This window comes from Haliotis asinina, chromosome 13, assembly GCF_037392515.1.
Source record: "Haliotis asinina isolate JCU_RB_2024 chromosome 13, JCU_Hal_asi_v2, whole genome shotgun sequence".
NCBI lineage: Eukaryota > Metazoa > Mollusca > Gastropoda > Lepetellida > Haliotidae > Haliotis > Haliotis asinina.
In genome coordinates, this window is record NC_090292.1 from 44,384,955 (window position 1) to 44,403,450 (window position 18,496).

At 39.7% G+C, this 18,496-nt stretch overlaps 1 pseudogene; it reads left to right on the forward strand.

Moving 5' to 3' along the window:
• The first annotated feature begins 224 nt into the window (after nucleotides 1–224).
• On the forward strand, nucleotides 225–362 carry LOC137260526 (U1 spliceosomal RNA; annotated as a pseudogene).
• The last annotated feature ends 18,134 nt before the right edge of the window (nucleotides 363–18,496 follow it).

Below are 18,496 nucleotides of genomic sequence, written 5' to 3' on the forward strand. Positions count from 1 at the left end.
TCCCTCTTTTGAAATAGTCTGCCATCCAATGTATAAAGTTTTATTTTATGGTATGACTATTAGGACCCAGACACCTTTTCTTTTAATCGTCACTCTATAAATCATCAACATTTTCATTTAAAGTATACTGCTGTATGTACTCATGTCCATTCCTATCCTCAAGGTGTCTGGGGAGTATTGTTCTTAGGCCCTTTTAATGTAAATAAACTTTATTGAAAACAAAAAAAAAAACAAGGCTGTGGGCCCGGGGCGAGACCTTTCCATTGCACCTCGGTTTGGTTGACCCCTGCGATCGTCCCAAATGTGGACGACTCGGGTGCGCAATTTATAAATGGGAGGGACTGCGTTCGCGCTCTCCCCTTGAAAATCAACCCCCAAAATAGACATTTTCATTTGACACTTCCCCCACTTCAAAATCACTTGAAGATGATTGTTTTCCCGTGTGTGTATGTGCAAACTGTTTATTTTTAATGCGCGTGTGTTAATCTGTGTACTGTGGTAAAAGTATATGCTCAAAACAACTCTGGTTTTGATGTATTTCAGATGGGATCACTTTGTCAGCCAGTTGTTGTGTTTGGACTGTCAAGTTGTCTCCCCTGCGTCCCGGATAGAAGATGCACGTGCATGCAGCTTAAATGGAAATAAATCCGTCTGTGTGTGTTTTTATCTATCAGTAATTTTTTTCACAAAGTGAAGGTACTAATGGAGTGTTCTGTACAATAAGCTGTACGAACAATTAACCTGCCATGAAATATATGTGAAGCTTTGATGATGTGACACATGAATGGGGCAACGCCAGGGTGATATAAGTGAAAACTGGAACCTGTCCCAAGCATACTTATCTGGCACAGGCTTTAGTGATCATCAGGAAGTATACGAGTTAATACATTTTATTCTTCAGATCTACGGGTGGGCATAGGGCCTTGTGTTCTCGGACTTCCCCCCCCCCCAATGGCTGCTATCCTTCTTTCTCTTAATGGACCTTGGAAGTCGGAAACATCGCAGGATGTCTGCAGACGGGTACTGAAGCTTGACCTCACCGGCCCGGATCGTTTTTCATTGTCGAGGTTCTGATTATTTTCTTTCTTGGAGGAGCAGTTTGGCCATGGACACGTGAAACGCCTCTGTAAGAGAGCCAAGGCTTCGGAGTGGTTCATTACTGTGGATTCTGAGGATCTTGCAGAGAGGATACATCAGATGTCATTCCTAAGGATAAATGAACGTGTTGGAGTTCATTTCTCCCTCGTGAATAAGGTGAGGATTGAATTGCGGGTGCATTGGCTTCCTGAAGAATATGGATATACGTTCCTATCAAGATTCTTCTCGGAGTTTGGTCGTGTTCTATCAGTTGCAGAGGAAACGAGTGAGGAGGAGTTTGACATGGGTGTTTTTTGGGGAGTACACAGAGTCATTCTGGAAACAAGTCTGGAGGATGTGGACAGGGTTCCACATCTTGTGAACATTTCATCTAGGAATGGGGTTTTTCCCCTCCGTGTGACAATGGCTGGACGTCCTCCACTCCGTCTCAGGTGTCATGAGATAGGTCATGTGAGGAGGGAATGTAAGGGACAAGTTAAAACTTTACCAAAGCCATCCTTACGGAAAACGTATTCACAGGCCCTCTCCACCGTTCCAGGAAGTGACCATTCATATATGGATGAGGAAGAGGATGAGACAGCGGAATTGAGAGCAGAGATTGATGAGGCCACTGGAAAGAAAAATGACTGGTCTGGTCAGGAGTCTCAGGAAAAGAATGGCACGAAGTCAGCTCCGGATGTTAGTGACGTTCAAGAAACAACAAGTGGTTTGGAGAAACCAGAGACTGGAAACAACAGGAAACGGCCCTCTTCCCCAGTGAGAAAGAACGATAAGGCAGCCAAGATGGTGCACGACACCATGAAAGATGTCCACAGAAGAGAGGCCACAGGGTGGAGGCCAGAAGCCCGAGATGTTGACACAGATGATTCTGAGAGTAGCGGCTTGGGAAGTCCTGTAACATAGGTTTCTTGTATCCCGATCCAACTAGACGACGAACTGGACACGCCCCTGGATTTTGAACATGGATTTGTGCTTCCAACGATGTGTGATATTCTTATTTTGTGATGATGTTTCGGACACGCCCATGGACTACGACTTAGAACAATGGATTAAAAATACACGGTTTTGGCCGGGTCTCGACTCTTGTGAGTATTGTAAATATTTGCACGTCTGTAGGTTTATGTTGTGTTTAACTATTTACTATTGTATACTTACTTATCGGTTTAGCTTTGTTTCTTTGTACAGTTGTTTGTGTGTTTGTTGTACAGTTGTTTGTGTGTTTGTTGTACAGTTGTTTGTGTGTCTGTTGTACAGTTGTTTGTGTGTCTGTTGTACAGTTGTTTGTGTGTTTGTTGTACAGTTGTTTGTGTGTTTGTTGTACAGTTGTTTGTGTGTCTGTTGTACAGTTGTTTGTGTGTCTGTTGTACAGTTGTTTGTGTGTCTGTTGTACAGTTGTTTGTGTGTCTGTTGTACAGTTGTTTGTGTGTTTGTTGCACAGTTGTTTGTGTGTCTGTTGTACAGTTGTTTGTGTGTTTGTTGTACAGTTGTTTGTGTGTATGTTGTACAGTTGTTTGTGTGTTTGTTGTACAGTTGTTTGTGTGTTTGTTGTACAGTTGTTTGTGTGTCTGTTGTACAGTTGTTTGTGTGTTTGTTGTACAGTTGTTTGTGTGTTTGTTGTACAGTTGTTTGTGTGTTTGTTGTACAGTTGTATCTGTAGATCTGTTACTACGTTTCATGTACGTTTTGGTGTAGACGCCAAAATAGCCATATAAGGGAATATGTGTAGTATAGCAAGTATAAATTGTGCTGGTATCAGGGGAGGGACTAGAGTGAGTGAGTGAGTGAGTGAGTGAGTTAATATTTAACGTCACATCGGCAATATTGCAGCCATATCGTGACGAGAACATACATGACAAAAAAGAATATATATGCATATTATGAACACCCTGTCTACGAAGGACAGTAAAACCACTAGACTATCACAGTTAATATTAAAACTAGTGTGGAAACTTATAAAAATATAACAGTATCATTATTTGGACAATACAATATAAAAACAGGCCATAGATCGCCAACAACAGAGGGTAGATCACCATACCAGGGACCATGGGGACTTACAGTACCTCTGCTACCTGCATGGCCCCTGGCTGGATTTACACCATCCCCTCAGCTGTTGGCGACTGTATGCTAGATTAGCCACAAATTAAAATGACACATATTCTACGATTAAAAAAGTGAAAGATTGAATCTGACTTAAATCGTTTTGGGACTTACGTACCCTCTCAGGAGGACAATAATTTTACGGTACTTCAACCCCCTTCGAGGATACAGCCACTAACAATCTCAGTTGCTAATTCAACTTCCAATCATAAAATACTTATTTATTTACATGTCAGTCAATAAATTCAATTCTTTTAAAAATGCAATAATTAAATGAGAACTTACATTACTAAAAAGGTCCTTCATAGTTCTTGATTTAAAATAATTGTCCCTTGTGATGGAATATTCAACACAGTCAAGCAAGACATGCTTGACCGTGATTATTTCATCACAAGGGACGCAGAACGGATGATCCTGACCTTTCAAAAGATATTCATGAGTATACCTAGTGTGGCCAATACGACATCGTCGTATAATGACCTCTTCAAATCTGGACCGACATCCCAAGTAGGTGTAACCAACAAATGGTTTTATTGCATGTAATTAATTGATACCTACTTGGGTGTCCCACTTCTTCTGCATGAGATCACGAATGTAAGATCTAATGGTGGCTTTATAATCACTGTAAGGAATAAGAAGTGGTGATACAGATTTGTTGAGCGCTGCTTTAGCAGCAAGGTCAGCCAATGTGTTACCAGAGATTCCAACATGGCTGGGTAACCAACAGAAGACGATGTCGTATTGGCCAGTTGCAAGATAGTTATAAAGTTCAATAATTTCTATTAAAAGTGAATGTTTACATGCTAGGTTTTTAATAGCCTGAAGGCAACAAAGAGAGTCTGAATAGATTATGTACTGTTTATGTTTAGGATGTCTTTGGATATATTTAAGGGCTGTTAATATGGCGTTAGCTTCAGCTGTAAAAATAGAACTATTGTCTGGTAATCTAGAAGATATTGTTCTGGATCCAATGACAGTAGCACAAGCCACTGCGCCACCGCCCTTAGACCCATCTGTAAATAAGGATTTATAACCGCAATATTTATGTTTCAACTGATTATATTCTTGTTTGTATTGTAGTTCATTAGTTTCTGATTTTTTAAATGTACTTAATGTTAGGTCAACTTGTGGCCTAACCAATTGCCAAGGAGGAGAAGAAAGAAGACGGGAAGGAGCTATGTTTTCCAGCTCAATGCCGGCCGAAGAAAGAAAGGGTTTAATTCTGTGTCCGAGAGGTGGAACAAGAGAACACTTTTTGTTGTATAAATCCTCGTAGAGAGGATTGAAAACACAGTTATATGCCGGGTTAGATTTGTTAGAGAATAGTTTTGTAGCATATTGTAAAGATAATTTTATACGTCGCTGAGTGAGAGATGGCTCATCTGCCTCGACATAGAGACTGTCAACGGGAGAAGTTCGAAAAGATCCAAGACATAATCTTAGACCTTGATGATGGATAGAATCTAACATTTTGAGACTGCTTTTACAGGCTCCACAATATACAACGGAACCATAGTCAAGTTTGGAGCGAATGAGCGATCTGTATAAGTGAAGTAGGGTGGTTTGATCCCCTCCCCATTTTGAATTTGAAACAACTTTTAACAAGTCGAGTGCCTTCAAACATTTAACTTTAAGGGATTTAATATGTGGCAAGAACGTCAAGTGGGAGTCAAATATAAGACCCAGAAACTTGGCCTCTTTAACAACTTTAATAGGTGTGCCGTTTAGATACAGTTCAGGGTCCTTATGTGGTTTGTATTTACGGCAGAAATGTATACAGTTAGTTTTTGACTTAGAAAATTTAAAGCCGTTTTCCAAACACCATTTATTAATTTTGTTTAAACACAACTGCATTTGCCGTTCAATAGTATGCATGTTTTTACCTCGACATGAAATGTTAAAATCATCCACAAAAAGTGATCCATCAATTGAATCGTTTAAAACCTTTGATAAACTGTTTATCTTGATGCTAAAAAGTGTAACAGACAAAATACTGCCTTGTGGTACACCCTGATCCTGACTGTAATGATCAGACAGGGTAGAACCCACACGGACTTGAAATTGTCTATCATTTAAAAAGTTGGCTATAAATTGAGGCAATCGGCCTCGCAATCCGAAGTCATGTAAATCTTTTAAAATCCCATGTTTCCAAGTGGTGTCATATGCTTTTTCTAGATAAAAAAAGATCGACACTGCATGTTGTTTATTAATTATGGCATTCTTAACAAAAGATTCTAAACGCACTAAGTGATCGACTGTACTTCTGTTTTTACGGAAACCACACTGAATATCTGTTATTAGGTTATTTGTTTCCAAGTACCAAACAAGTCGATTATTTATCATGCGTTCCATGGTCTTGCAAACACAGCTAGTAAGTGAAATTGGCCTATAATTGGAAGGATCCGTATGATCACGTCCAGGTTTAGGAAGGGGAACAACGATAGCATCACGCCATGACGAAGGAAATTGTCCAGATGTCCAAATATTATCAAAAATATGTAACAGCGTCTCTAAGCATGTATCTGGCAAGTGCTTCAGGAGTTGATAATGTATGTTATCAGCTCCTGAAGCAGTATCATGAGCCTGATCAAGAGCAGTATGAAGCTCATGTAACGAAAAAGTTTCATTATAGTCTTCCCCATTATCTGAATTAAAGTTAATAGTTTTCTTTTCTTGCTGTTTTTGATGTGTTTGGAACTTAGGTTCATAATTTGACGAAGAAGAATGTTTTGCCAAAGTTTCACCAAGTTTATTAGCAATATCGGTTTCATTAGTTAATAACTGGTTTCCATCTTTAAGGTGGTGAATACTAGATTTGGAGCCCTTACCTTTGATTTTTTGGATCATATTCCAGACTTTAGATATTGGTGTACGTGAATTAATGTTTGATACATATCGTTGCCAAGATTGGCGTTTGCTTTGTTTAAAAGTACGCCGTGCTTTAGCATTTACAATCTTAAATTTATTCAAATTATGCACCATGGGGTGTCGACGGAAATAGTGTTCTGCCTTTTTCCGTTCCTTTCTAGCTTGTTTACATTGATCATTGAACCATGGTTTGCGAATATGTGGAACTGCAGAGGACTTTGGTATACACTCATGAGCAATAACATTCATTTCATCACAAAAATGTTGAATAGCATCAGGAACATTATCAAAAAGTTCAGGTTTAAGCCTGTCAACACACAGAGTTTCATATAAACGCCAGTTAGCCTTTTTGAAGTTCCATCTTGATGATGGAGGAACATCAGATGGATTCACAGGTTTTAGTAATGTTGGGAAATGGTCACTCCCACAGAGGTCATCATGAACTGACCATTCAAATTCATTTAGAAGGCTTGAATCACAAACTGATAAATCAAGGGCAGAATATGTTCCTGTGCCAGGATGTAGATATGTGTTCGACCCATCATTGAAAATACATAAATCATTTTCAGAACAGAACTCCTCTAGTATTTTACCTTTAGCATTTGTAGTTGTACCACCCCAGAGTGGGTTGTGGCCATTTACGTCTCCCATAATAACACAGGGTTTCGGGAGTTGGTTATACAAATTTTGAAGTTCGGTCTTCTGAAGTGTTGAAGACGGTGAGATATATAAAGAGCATAGTGTGAGTGCAACGTGTAAAGTAAGTCTCACGGCAACAGCTTGGAGACCAGTATTAAGAATAATAGGGCTCTGAATAATATTCTGGTTTATAAGGATAGAAGCTCCTCCAGTGGCCTTCTCGCCCGGGGGTGAAAAAGAATGGTAAGCATTGAAATGGCGTAGGTCAAAAGTATCCGTCTGCTTTAAATACGTCTCCTGCAGACAAACTGCTGATGGAATAAAGTCCTGGATCAATAGCTGTAAATCATTGAAATTATTTTTCAGCCCTCTGCAGTTCCACTGTATGATGTTATAAGAAGAAACTATCTTTTGGGGGGATTTATTGGGGATCTACCCCGCACCTTTTTGGAGGGCGACAGGCTATGTGCCCTGGGATGGAAGTTTTCTGACACTTCCATGGCCTCAAGCGATCCGTATTTATTAAATAATTTTACAGGATTTTCTGAACCCTTCTGGGGTCTGCCACTCTTTTTTGAAGATTCTGTTCTTGAGTCAGTTTTACTTTGAACAATATTCTTCGAGCTTGTTTTTGATCGTGATTTGTGAGTTGGCTGAGACAAAGATTGTTCTCCAGATACAGATGAAGTCTGACTACAGACTTACCCGGCTTTAGATACCACCTGAGTGTTGACAGAAGATGTCAAGGTTTGAGTAGACTGTTCGGGTGCAACGAACTGAGCATTATTTGTTTTAACCCACGTCAAATCTGTCTGGCAATGTATCGACGAGGTAGTTACTTTTGAGGTATATTCAGGAGTTCTTACAACTGATGCAAATGATTCAGTATGTGCTGCAGATTCCACAAGTTTCTTTGCGTCAGAAAAGCTGACGTTCTGGGTGAATTTAATTTTATTGATCTCCATTTGTTTTTTCCAGACTGGACACTCTTTGGCGAAAGACGAATGATTTCCCGAACAATTTGTACACTTTTTATGGTCACTGTTACCGTCTTCTGTGACATGAGTATTCTCACTACAGTGGGCGCATGTAATGGGTAAAACAGATAAGTATTTGTTTGGACCGTTTCATTGTTTCTGCGGATCGTGAATCTTTTAACATAAATCACTCCCTGATCTTTCATCTCAGAAGCAATATCTAACTCTGACATATCAGCAAACAATCCATCTCTGTCTCTGATTATGCCTTTACTGGTATTCAGAGTCCTGTGGGCAGTGATAGAGACGGGAATTCCAACAAATACTTCTGTTGACATGAGGTTCTTTGCTTGCTGTTTTCTGTTGCATTCAACCAGCAGAGAGCCTGAACGCAAGCGTCTAACGTTTTTAACCTCACCTGCAATGCCATGTATACCCTTGGAAATGGCGAAAGGGTTAAGTTTCATTGGCGTCTTGTCTACAGTTTCTAGAACTAAAAATCGTGGCCAATAGTCGATTGAGTTGGAAGGTCGTTGGTCGTCATCATCGTTGTCAAGTTGACGTTTATTGCGTTTTTGGGGGGTTTGGTATTCCATAGGTAGTATATGTGTTTCATCATCCGAGCTCCCCACCCACCACGGAGTATCACAAAGGACAATGCTAAACACAAGCGGGTGTCCAACTTGCAGCACCAAGGATACTCAGATGATATACTCCAGCAGAAAAACCAAAAGATTAATTCTTCCACCAGATTGGCCCATGAGCCACCGCCTTCTGGGCATAAGACTCTAGGCAGAATTCATGTAAACAAAATTCAAGTCAAATAATATTCTGAACAAAGGGTGCCAAGACTAAAGTTTAAACAATTCCAAATCAAATTTTGTGCAATTACATATTATCTATGCACAGGGCTTGGCATGACCAGCCGATTGGTTGAACCGGGCCCATTCAACCACCCGCCTAGGTGAAGTCAGGGCCAAAGTGGTGTATTGGGCATTAGGAACACTGGTCCTGCTCCCATGCCCTCAACCACCAGGATCCCCTCCTCCACCGACACAGGGCCGCAACCCACGGCAAACGGGTTGGTGGACCAAATATCCCCCCGGGTCCACTACGGGGGTGTTGGCGAGCTCTTGGCGTTACCCAGCACCCACCACGAGGAGGTGGCTCGCCACAGGTGCCGGGAGGGACTAGAAGGCGTGTGTTATGTGAGGAATGGAAGAGAATGAATGTGGATATTTTATTTCTGCAAGAATGTCATGTTGCTTGTGTGAAAGAAGGAGAGACTGTAGAAAGACTGTTTGAATGTAAGCCCTTCTGGAGTTTCGGTACGGGAAACGCACGTGGGGTTGGTATTTTATTATCTGGTAAATTGAATTATAACATTGTTCATTTTTATTACGACTTTGATGGCAGGCTCTTTGTCTTAGATATTGATACTGGTAGTCATTGTTATAGATTTATAAATATTTATGCTCCACACCATTACTCAGATAGAAGGGATTTCTTGTTATCATTGGAAAATCATTTTGTTACTCGCCGCCGTGTTGTGCTTGGGGGAGATTTTAATTTTGTTTTATCAACCACTTTAGATAAAGTTGGGGGGAATCCAAATTGTGGTACTGGAGGGGCAACGATTTTGAAACGTTTTTTAAATTCCTATAAATTAACGGACCCTTTCCGGGCATTACATAAGAATAAAGTCAAAAAGACATGGCGAGGTGCTGACTAGATAGATTTTATATCTCTGCTCCTTTATTACCGGTTGTTAAAAGTTGTGATGTGCAACCATGTTCCATTTCTGACCACGATTATTGTGTTCTGGAGTTGGAGGTTGTTGATTGCATCTCTGTAGGACCTGGTTATTGGAAATTCAATAATTCTTTACTTAAAGACAAAGCATTTATATTGGAATTTCAAAAGTTTTGGGAATCTTTACATGTTCAGGCGGATTTGTCTCTTTCGGATTGGGATAGCCTTAAGGCTCAAATTAAAACTTTTGTTTTGGCTTATGGGAGAAAGGTACCTGCCAATAAAAGAGGTATTTTACAGCAGCTTCAAAGGCGATACAGAGATCTGATAGCTGCAGAAAGTCAGAGACCTGGCGAGTATGCAGAACAGTTAAAAGCAATCAAGTCACAACTTTATGATTTTCATTATGATATGGTACTGGGAAGTGCAATCCGCTCCAGAGTGCAGGTTTTGGAAAATAATGAGAAACCATCAAAACAATTTTTACAGACTGAATTTCAACGCTCTGGAGATAAAACCATTCATATTTTGGAGAATGGTTCTGAAACTTATGATAAAAATGATACTATTCGGAACTATTGCAGGGAGTTTTACCAAAATTTATACACCCCTGAGGAAATTGATGATTTTTATTGTTCCGAATTTCTTGAGGATTTGCCTTTCTTGGATAGGGCCTAGGCTGATAGCATAGAGGGAGCTGTGACAAAAGAGGAGATTTTCCTAGCGCTTCGCGGGATGGATAATAATAAAGCCCCTGGGTTGGATGGTTTAAGTAAGGAGTTTTATCTCAAGTTTTGGCCTTTATTACAAGATGTATTATTACATATTTATAATTTGTCAATACAATTGGGTACTCTTAGTGATTCTCAGAAATTAGGTTGTATTTCTTTGTTATGTAAGGACCCCAAAGCTCCTCAGTTGTTACGTAACTGGCGCCCTATCAGCCTGTTAAATGTAGATTATAAAATATTGTCTAGGGTTGTACAAAACCGGTTGTCATCAGTCATTGCTGAGATTGTGCACCCTGATCAGACATGTTCAATCAGGGGCAGATCTAAAACGGACAACATACATCTTCTACGCAATGTAGTTGATTATGTGGAGCAAAAAGGAGATTCTGTGGCCTTTGTTTGCCTTGATCAGGAGAAGGCTTTTGATCGGGTAAATCATGATTTCATGTTCAGGGCCCTACATCAGTATGGGTTTGGTCCAGAGTTTATTAACCTGGTCAGCCTATTATATTACAATGTTAGTAGTACCGTGTTAGTAAACGGGTTATTTTCGGACAAATTCCCTGTGAGGAGGGGCGTCAGGCAAGGCTGTAGCCTAAGCCCCTTTTATGTTTTAGTTTTCGAACCTTTTGCTATTAAAGTAAGGAGTGACAAGTTAATCAAGGGCATTAAAATTCCCGGTGTTAACGAAGAAGCCAAACTATCAGCTTATGCTGATGATGGGACTGGTATATGTGCGAATGAGATGAGTGTTAGACGGTTGCTTCAAGTGAGTGAGTGGTATGGTAGAGGTACTGGTGCCCGTCTCAACATGGCCAAAACAAAGGCCATATCTTTTGGGAAATGGCGTTCTTCGGCCGACCATGCTTTCGGTATATCATGGCCCGATTCTTGCAAAATTTTGGGGGTTGTTTTTGGTAGTAATGTCACTCCTGATGATAACTGGAATAAAATTTTAACAAAATTCCACGGGGTTCTAAATTTTAACTTTAAAGATAGGTTCTTATCCATATATGGTAAGTCCACTATTTGCAATGTCATGGCCATGTCAAAGTTGTGGTATGTCGCAGCTGTATTGCACATGCCCAAACACTTTGTCGATATTTTCACACGAGTAGCTTTTGATTTTTTCTGGGAATCCCATCATTTTGAACCTTTGGCTAGAAGTATTTTATATAATGATAAGGATTTTTGAGGTGTTAATTTTCCCCATATATCTACACGCTTTCATGCTTTACGTTTATATCATTTACATAAAATTATCAACAATAGTCAGTGTAAATATGCATGTTTTGCTTTGTATTGGATAGGGTTTTCACTTAAAGAAATTAATTCTGATTTTGCTTCGAAATATTACCTCATTCTGATTACATACCAACATATTATAAAAAGATTTTAGAATCTTATAGATATTTCAAGTCATTGTATCCAAATTATAATTGGTTTCAACCTGTTGAAAGTGGTGTATTTTATCAAATGTTAATTACTCGTGTATGTACAGAGCCTGTCATCTTTAAACACTTTCCAGATGTACTTTTTAAGTCTGCTTTTTTATTGCTAAACGACTCGTTTCTTGACCCCGTTTTGACAAATTTCTCATGGCGTCTCCTTCATGACATTATCCCCACTAATTATACACTATATTGCAGACGTCATTCTTTAGTTAAAACATGTACCTTTTGTAACGAAACTGAGTCTGTTGAACACTTATTCTTTAATTGTAACATGGTTTCTTCTCTTTGGAGTATTGTCAGTAAATGGGTTTTGGATCTATCGTTTGGCTTAATTGATTTAAATGCTAGCAAGATTCGGTTTAATCAGTTGTTCTTTTGTCATTGTAATTGTCGGAACTGTGTCATTGTATACCTGGTGTGTTTGGCTAAACATCAGATTTGGCGTGATAGGTGTAACTTAAAAAATGGTAGGAAAGGGGTGACTAAGGAAAGTATGGTTGCCCGGTTTTTGGAAAGATTACGTTTTCGAATTGTTGTAGACAAAGCCCGTTTACCTGACATTTTATTTGATAAGTACTGGGTGCAATGTAAATTGTTTTGCACCACTAATAATAACAAGGTGGAATTTACTTTTTAATATGTAAATGCTTGATATACTATTGTTCTCAATGTCCATTTAATTCTACACCTATATAACATGTATATGTAAATATCATTTATAAGTACTTTCCACCTTTAGTTTTGTATATGTCTCTCAGTTGAAATAGTCTGCCATCCCATGTATAAAGTTTTATTTTATGGTATGACTATTAGGACCCAGACACCTTTTCTTTTAATCATCATCTCTGTATATCATCAACATTTTCATTTAATGTATACTGCTGTATATACTCATGTCCATTCCTATCCTCAAGGTGTCTGGGGAGTATTGTTCTTAGGCCCATTTAATGTAAATAAACTTTATTAAAAACAAAAAAAAAACAAAAACGGGCAAGTATTTCGAGAGCTAATTCATTCTTTGTTTTGTAGATCGACGGGGTGGCTGGACTTTGTCCTTGTCTTCGGACTCCCCCCACTTTTCTGGAATATGGCTGCGATCGTGACTGTGAGGGCTGGACCACGCTTGGCGGAAACGGATCAGGACATCAGGAACCGTGTCGTCCGCTTCACCTTCTACGGTACAGATAGGTTCAGTGTGAACCGTTTCGGAGTTCTAGACTTCGTGAATAAGATTGTTGGAGTGGAATGTGTGGAACGGATTAGCAAGCGTGATAAAGGGTATGAGTGGTTCGTGACCCTGAACTCATCACAAGCTGCTGAAAAACTCCACTCAAAAGTCTTTGAAAGAATCTCGCCCAGACTGTATGTTGAGTTCTTTATTGTGAATAGGATCAGGCCAGCAGTGAGGATACATTGGCTCCCGGAAGAATATGGAGTACTGTTTTTGAGACGTATATTACAGCCATACGGAAAAGTGATCAACATCTGCGAGGAAAAAAGCAGTGATGCAAGATCGAAGGGCATTTTTCTAGGAACCTATGAAGCGATCGTCGAATGCACCCATGAGGATGCTAGGAAAATCCCGCACTTGATTCATGTCACTGCTTCTAATCTAACAACTTTTCCATTACTACTCACTGTGGCTGGTCGGCCTCCTTTGTCCCTTAAGTGTGAGGAGGTCGGCCATGTTCGAAAGGAGTGCAGCAACAGGCCAAAAACTTCACAGCCTGCACTCCATGCAGCAGCAACAAGGAGTTACTCGGACATAGTTCAAGGGCAAAATAATCGGAAAAACGAAGAATTTCAAGACGAGGAGATGCAAATCGAAAGGGAAACGGAATCAGACCTCAGCATTGTTCCTCCGGGTGAGGACTGGTCAGCATCTAAGGGTGCTGAAGGGTCAGCTTCGTTCTTTCCATCAGAAAAGTCACCATCAGGGGTAGATGAGACCATACATGTAGTCGAATCTACAGAAACGCAAGAATCCACTGGAAAGGTTGCTGGTGTTACGGTCCCTAAGGACAGGCCTGTTTCCCCAATGGACATCACAAGTACCCCTAAGAGTCTGAAGAGACACTCATCTCCCCAGAGAGGATTGGAAAAGACTCCTCGTACAGTAAGAGACACCGTGGAAGATATTGACAGAAGGGAGAAGTCGAACTGGTTGAATAACATGCGCCCAGACCTTGATTCAGACGATGCAGGGAGTGCCACTAGTGGAGCCGGACAACATGTATATTACAAGATGCTTCCTTGTGGACGATTCGGATATGCCCCTGGACAATGATTTAAGATTACGGACTTTATACAGAGATTATGGATTTCATCTTTTAGTGTGTTTTTATGTTGACGTTTTGGATGTGCCCATGGACAATGATTCAGGATTGTGGACTTGTTATGAATGTTTCAGAAATACGGATTATTGTCGGGAAAAGTTTAAAGGTAGGATTTTGTCATGTTATTACTTTATTTATGCTTATGATGTAATATATTGCTTGTATGTTGTATGTTATTGTTATTCTCATGTACATACCATTGACCATTATATAAGATTGGAAAGGTTTTGGTCTAATGGTTTGTTTATGTTTGGAAATATTTGTGTATATGTGGTTATAACGTTGTACAGATGTTTTGGTGTGTATACACCAAAGTATTCTTTCACATAAAAAAATGTACAAAATTGCAACGATTAATTGTGCGGGAATAAGGAGTGGGACCAGAAGGCGTGTGTTGTGTGAAGAATGGATGAGGATGAAAGTTGATATTTTGTTTATTCAAGAGTGTCATGTTGCTTCTGTGAAAGAAGGTGAGACTATAGAGGAAGTGTTTGATTGTAAGACCTTCTGGAGTTTTGGTATGGGAAATGTACGTGGGGTTGGAATTTTATTGTCTAAAAAATTACATTATAGCATCGTTAAATTCCATCATGACCTTGGTGGCAGGCTCTTTGTTCTAGATATTGATATTGAATCTAATTGTTTTAGATTTATTAATATTTATGCTCCTAATTATTACACAGATAGGCGGGATTTTTTAGATGTTTTCTAAATTCTTATAATTTAACTGACCCTTATCGGTTATTGAATAAGCATAAAGTTTTATCAACATAGCGTACTGGAAATATTAGTTGCCGGCTAGATAGATTTTATATCTCTGCTCCTTTAGTTCCCGTTTTTAAAAGTTGTGATGTGCAACGATGTTCCATTTCTGATCACGATTATTGTGTTCTAGAGCTGAAGGTTGTTGATTGCATCTCTGTTGGACCTGGCTATTGGAAATCCAATAATTCTTTACTTAAAAACAAATCATTTATATTGGAATTTCAAAAGTTTTGGGAATCTTTACATGTTCAGGCTGATTTGTCTCTTTCGGACTGGAATAACCTTCAGGCTCAAATTAAAACTTTTGTTTTGGCTTATGGGAGACAGGTAGCTGCCAAATAAAGAGGCATTTCACAGCAGCTTCAAAGGCGATACAGTGATCTGATAGCTGCAAGAAAGTCAGAGACCTGGCGAGCATGCAGAGCAGTTAAAAGCAATCAAGTCACAACTTTATGATTTCCATTATGATCGGGTACAAGGAAGTGCAATCCGCTCCAGAGTACACTGTGTTCAGGTGTGGAATCCTCACCACTGCCCCGTGCACCGTTTCCAAGATCACCTCGTACGTTCCCAGGAGGCAGCGGTTATCAAAATCACCGGCACTAACTTCCTCCGTTGCAGATATCACTTTTCCATACGTCCTAAAAAATCTCTTCAAGAACAAGCCTCCAATTTCTTCAGGGAGCAATCATGTCGTCATAACTTTATTTTTATGTAATGCCCAGAAAGGGTCCGTTAATTTATAAGAATTTAAAAAACGTTTCAAAATCGTTGCCCCTCCAGTACCACAATTTGGATTTCCCCCAACTTTATCTAAAGAGGTTGATAAAAGAAAGTTAAAATCTCCTCCAAGCAAGGAAGTGTGGAACGGCTGAGTAGAAGGGATAAGGTCACAGACTTGTTTGTGGCCAGGTCGGATGATGTCACCACTGAGAAGATGCATCAGATGAAGTCCTTGGACATAACAGAAAGAATTCCTCATATTGTGAACATTCAATCATGATTGGAAGGGAACCACTACGTCTCAAGTGTCTGGAGATTGGACATGTTCGCCAAGAGTGTACTGGTGGAAGAAACGTTAGAGAACGTCCTGTGTAGTTAGAGAGGAAGAGTTACGCGGAGGTGTTGGCGAGATCCAAACGATCACATGGAAACAGAGGGGAAGAAGGAAGCCCCTAAACAGTTTCGGTGGACACTGCACCCATTTCAGAGGACACTGTGGTTAAAGAGGAAGGACAGCACAGACGTGCCTGAGGACAATAGTGATAATGAGTAGCAAATGGATTCAAAGCGGTCTACATCATCACCAAAGCAGAACAAGTCGGTCAAATTCATGAAGGACACCATGGACGATCTCCACCGTAGAGAGCTTAACTGATGGGGACAGTCGCCTCGGGAGATTGACAGTGGCACTGACGATTCCATGGATAGACCAGGTGGGAAAACATAGTGTTTGGGTTTGTGGTGTCACATCGTCAACTATACAAACTACTCCATCAACTGGAAAAAACACCGAGATCCTGGCTTCCAACATCAGTGATTGGCGGAGAAGGAAGCTTTGGGAAGCAATCAACATCACAAGATTAGAACCTCAGATCAATAGAATCAAGGCGTGGACCTACCCTCTGCCTGGTGTGTCAACAAGGACTCATAGACTCTCAATCTATCAGCTGAGTAAACAACCATGTACTGTGAAAACATTCCCCTTTCATCTCCCCTCGGTGATTGTACATACCTAATTACATTTATGTGCTTGTATATACATCTTACCTCTCTGGCTTCATGTATACCTATGCTCATTAGCCACCTGACGAAGGGGCAAGAATTAGCCTTGAAACGTCGTGTTAAAAGAATGAAAGTTGTCATCCATAATAGTGTCTTCTATTACCTCACCAACTTCTAAATGCCTTTGAAGAATTTCATTATATGAACCCTTTAAACGTGATACAAGTGTCTCTATGTGATTGAGTGAGTTAGTGAGTTAATATTTAACGTCACATCGGCAATATTGCAGCCATATCGTGACGAGAACAATATAAGTTATAGTAATGTTAAGATGAGAAAAGAGAAAAAGTAAAACCTGTCAGCGAAGGACAGTAAAAACACTAGAGTATCACAGAACATAAAACTAGTATTGAAAGTTAAAACATTGGAATTAAAGAAGACAATACAACATAAAACCGGGGCTATAGATCGCCAACAACTGAAGGTAGATCACCATACTAAGGTCCATGGGGACTTACATTACTTCTGCTACCTGCATGAACCCTACCTGGATTTACACCATCCCCCAAGCTATTGCGGATTATCCTGAAATTTAGCCATTACTTAAAACAACAAATATTCTACGATTAAAAACTAGTAGTAGATTTAAATTGACTATGAGAGTAGTGGACTTACGTACCTTCTCAGGAGGACAATAATTTTACAATACTTCAACCCCCTTTGAGGGTACAGCCACTAACAATCTAAGTTACTAATTTAAACTACCAATCATAAAAATACAACTATCTCCAGAACATATCAGTTACAATTCAATAAGAAAATCAGTTTCTTTTAAAAATCCAATAATTAAATGAGTACTAACTGTGCTAAAAAGATCCTTCATTGTTTTGACATTGAAATAGTTATCCCTTATGATGGAGAATTCAACACAGTCAAGCAGGATATGCTTGACCGTGGTTCTCTCATCACAAGGGATACAAAACGGAGGATAATCGCCTTTTAGGAAATAACTGTGGGTGTAACGCGTATGGCCATCGACATCGTCGCATAATGACCTCTTCAAATCTGGACTGACAGCCCAAGTGAGTGTAACCGATATAAGGTTTTATGGCATGTAATTTATTTATTCCCACTTGGGTGTCCCACTTCTTTTGCATCAGATGACGAATGTAAGTTCTAATGCTAGCTTTATAGTCACTGTATGGAATAAGAAGTGGTGTCACAGATTTCTTGAGTGCAGCAAGATCGGCCATTGCTTTACCAGAAATACCTACATGGCTGGGTAACCAACAAAAGACGATGTCACACTGGCCAGTTGCAAGATCATTATACAATTCAATTATGTCAATTAAAAGTGGATGTTTACGAGACAATTTTTAATAGCCTGAAGCCAAGAAAGAGAGTCAGACAAAAGTATATACTGTACATGATTAGGATGTCTTTGAATATATCGAAGAGCCGTTAATATTGCGTTTGCTTCTGCAGTGAAAATGGAGCTGTTATCAGGTAATCGAGAAGATATTGTTCTGGATCCAATGACAGTGGCACAAGCAACTGTGCCACCATCCTTGGACCCATCTGTAAATAAGGATTTGTATGAACTATAATTTTTTTAATTGCATAAACTCTTGTTTATATTGTAATTCGTTTGTGTCTGATTTTTTTAACTTTGTTAATGTGAGGTCAACTTGTGGCCTCACTAATTGCCAAGGAGGAGAAGAAAGAAGACGAGAAGGCGCTATACTTTTCAGCTCAATGCCGGCAGCAGAAATGAATGGTTTAATTCTGTGCCCAAGAGGCGGAACAAGAGAAGGCTTTTTGTTGTATAAATGCTCATAAAGAGGATCGAAAACACAGTTAAAAGCAGGGTTGGATTCGTTAGAGTATAGTTTTGTAATATATTGTAAAGCTAATTTGATACGGCGCTGTGTAAGAGATGGTTCATCCGCTTCGACATAGAGACTGTCAATAGGAGAAGTTTGGAACGACCCAAGACAAAGTCTCAGACCTTGGTGGTGGATAGAATTAAGGAGTTTTAGATTGCTTTTACA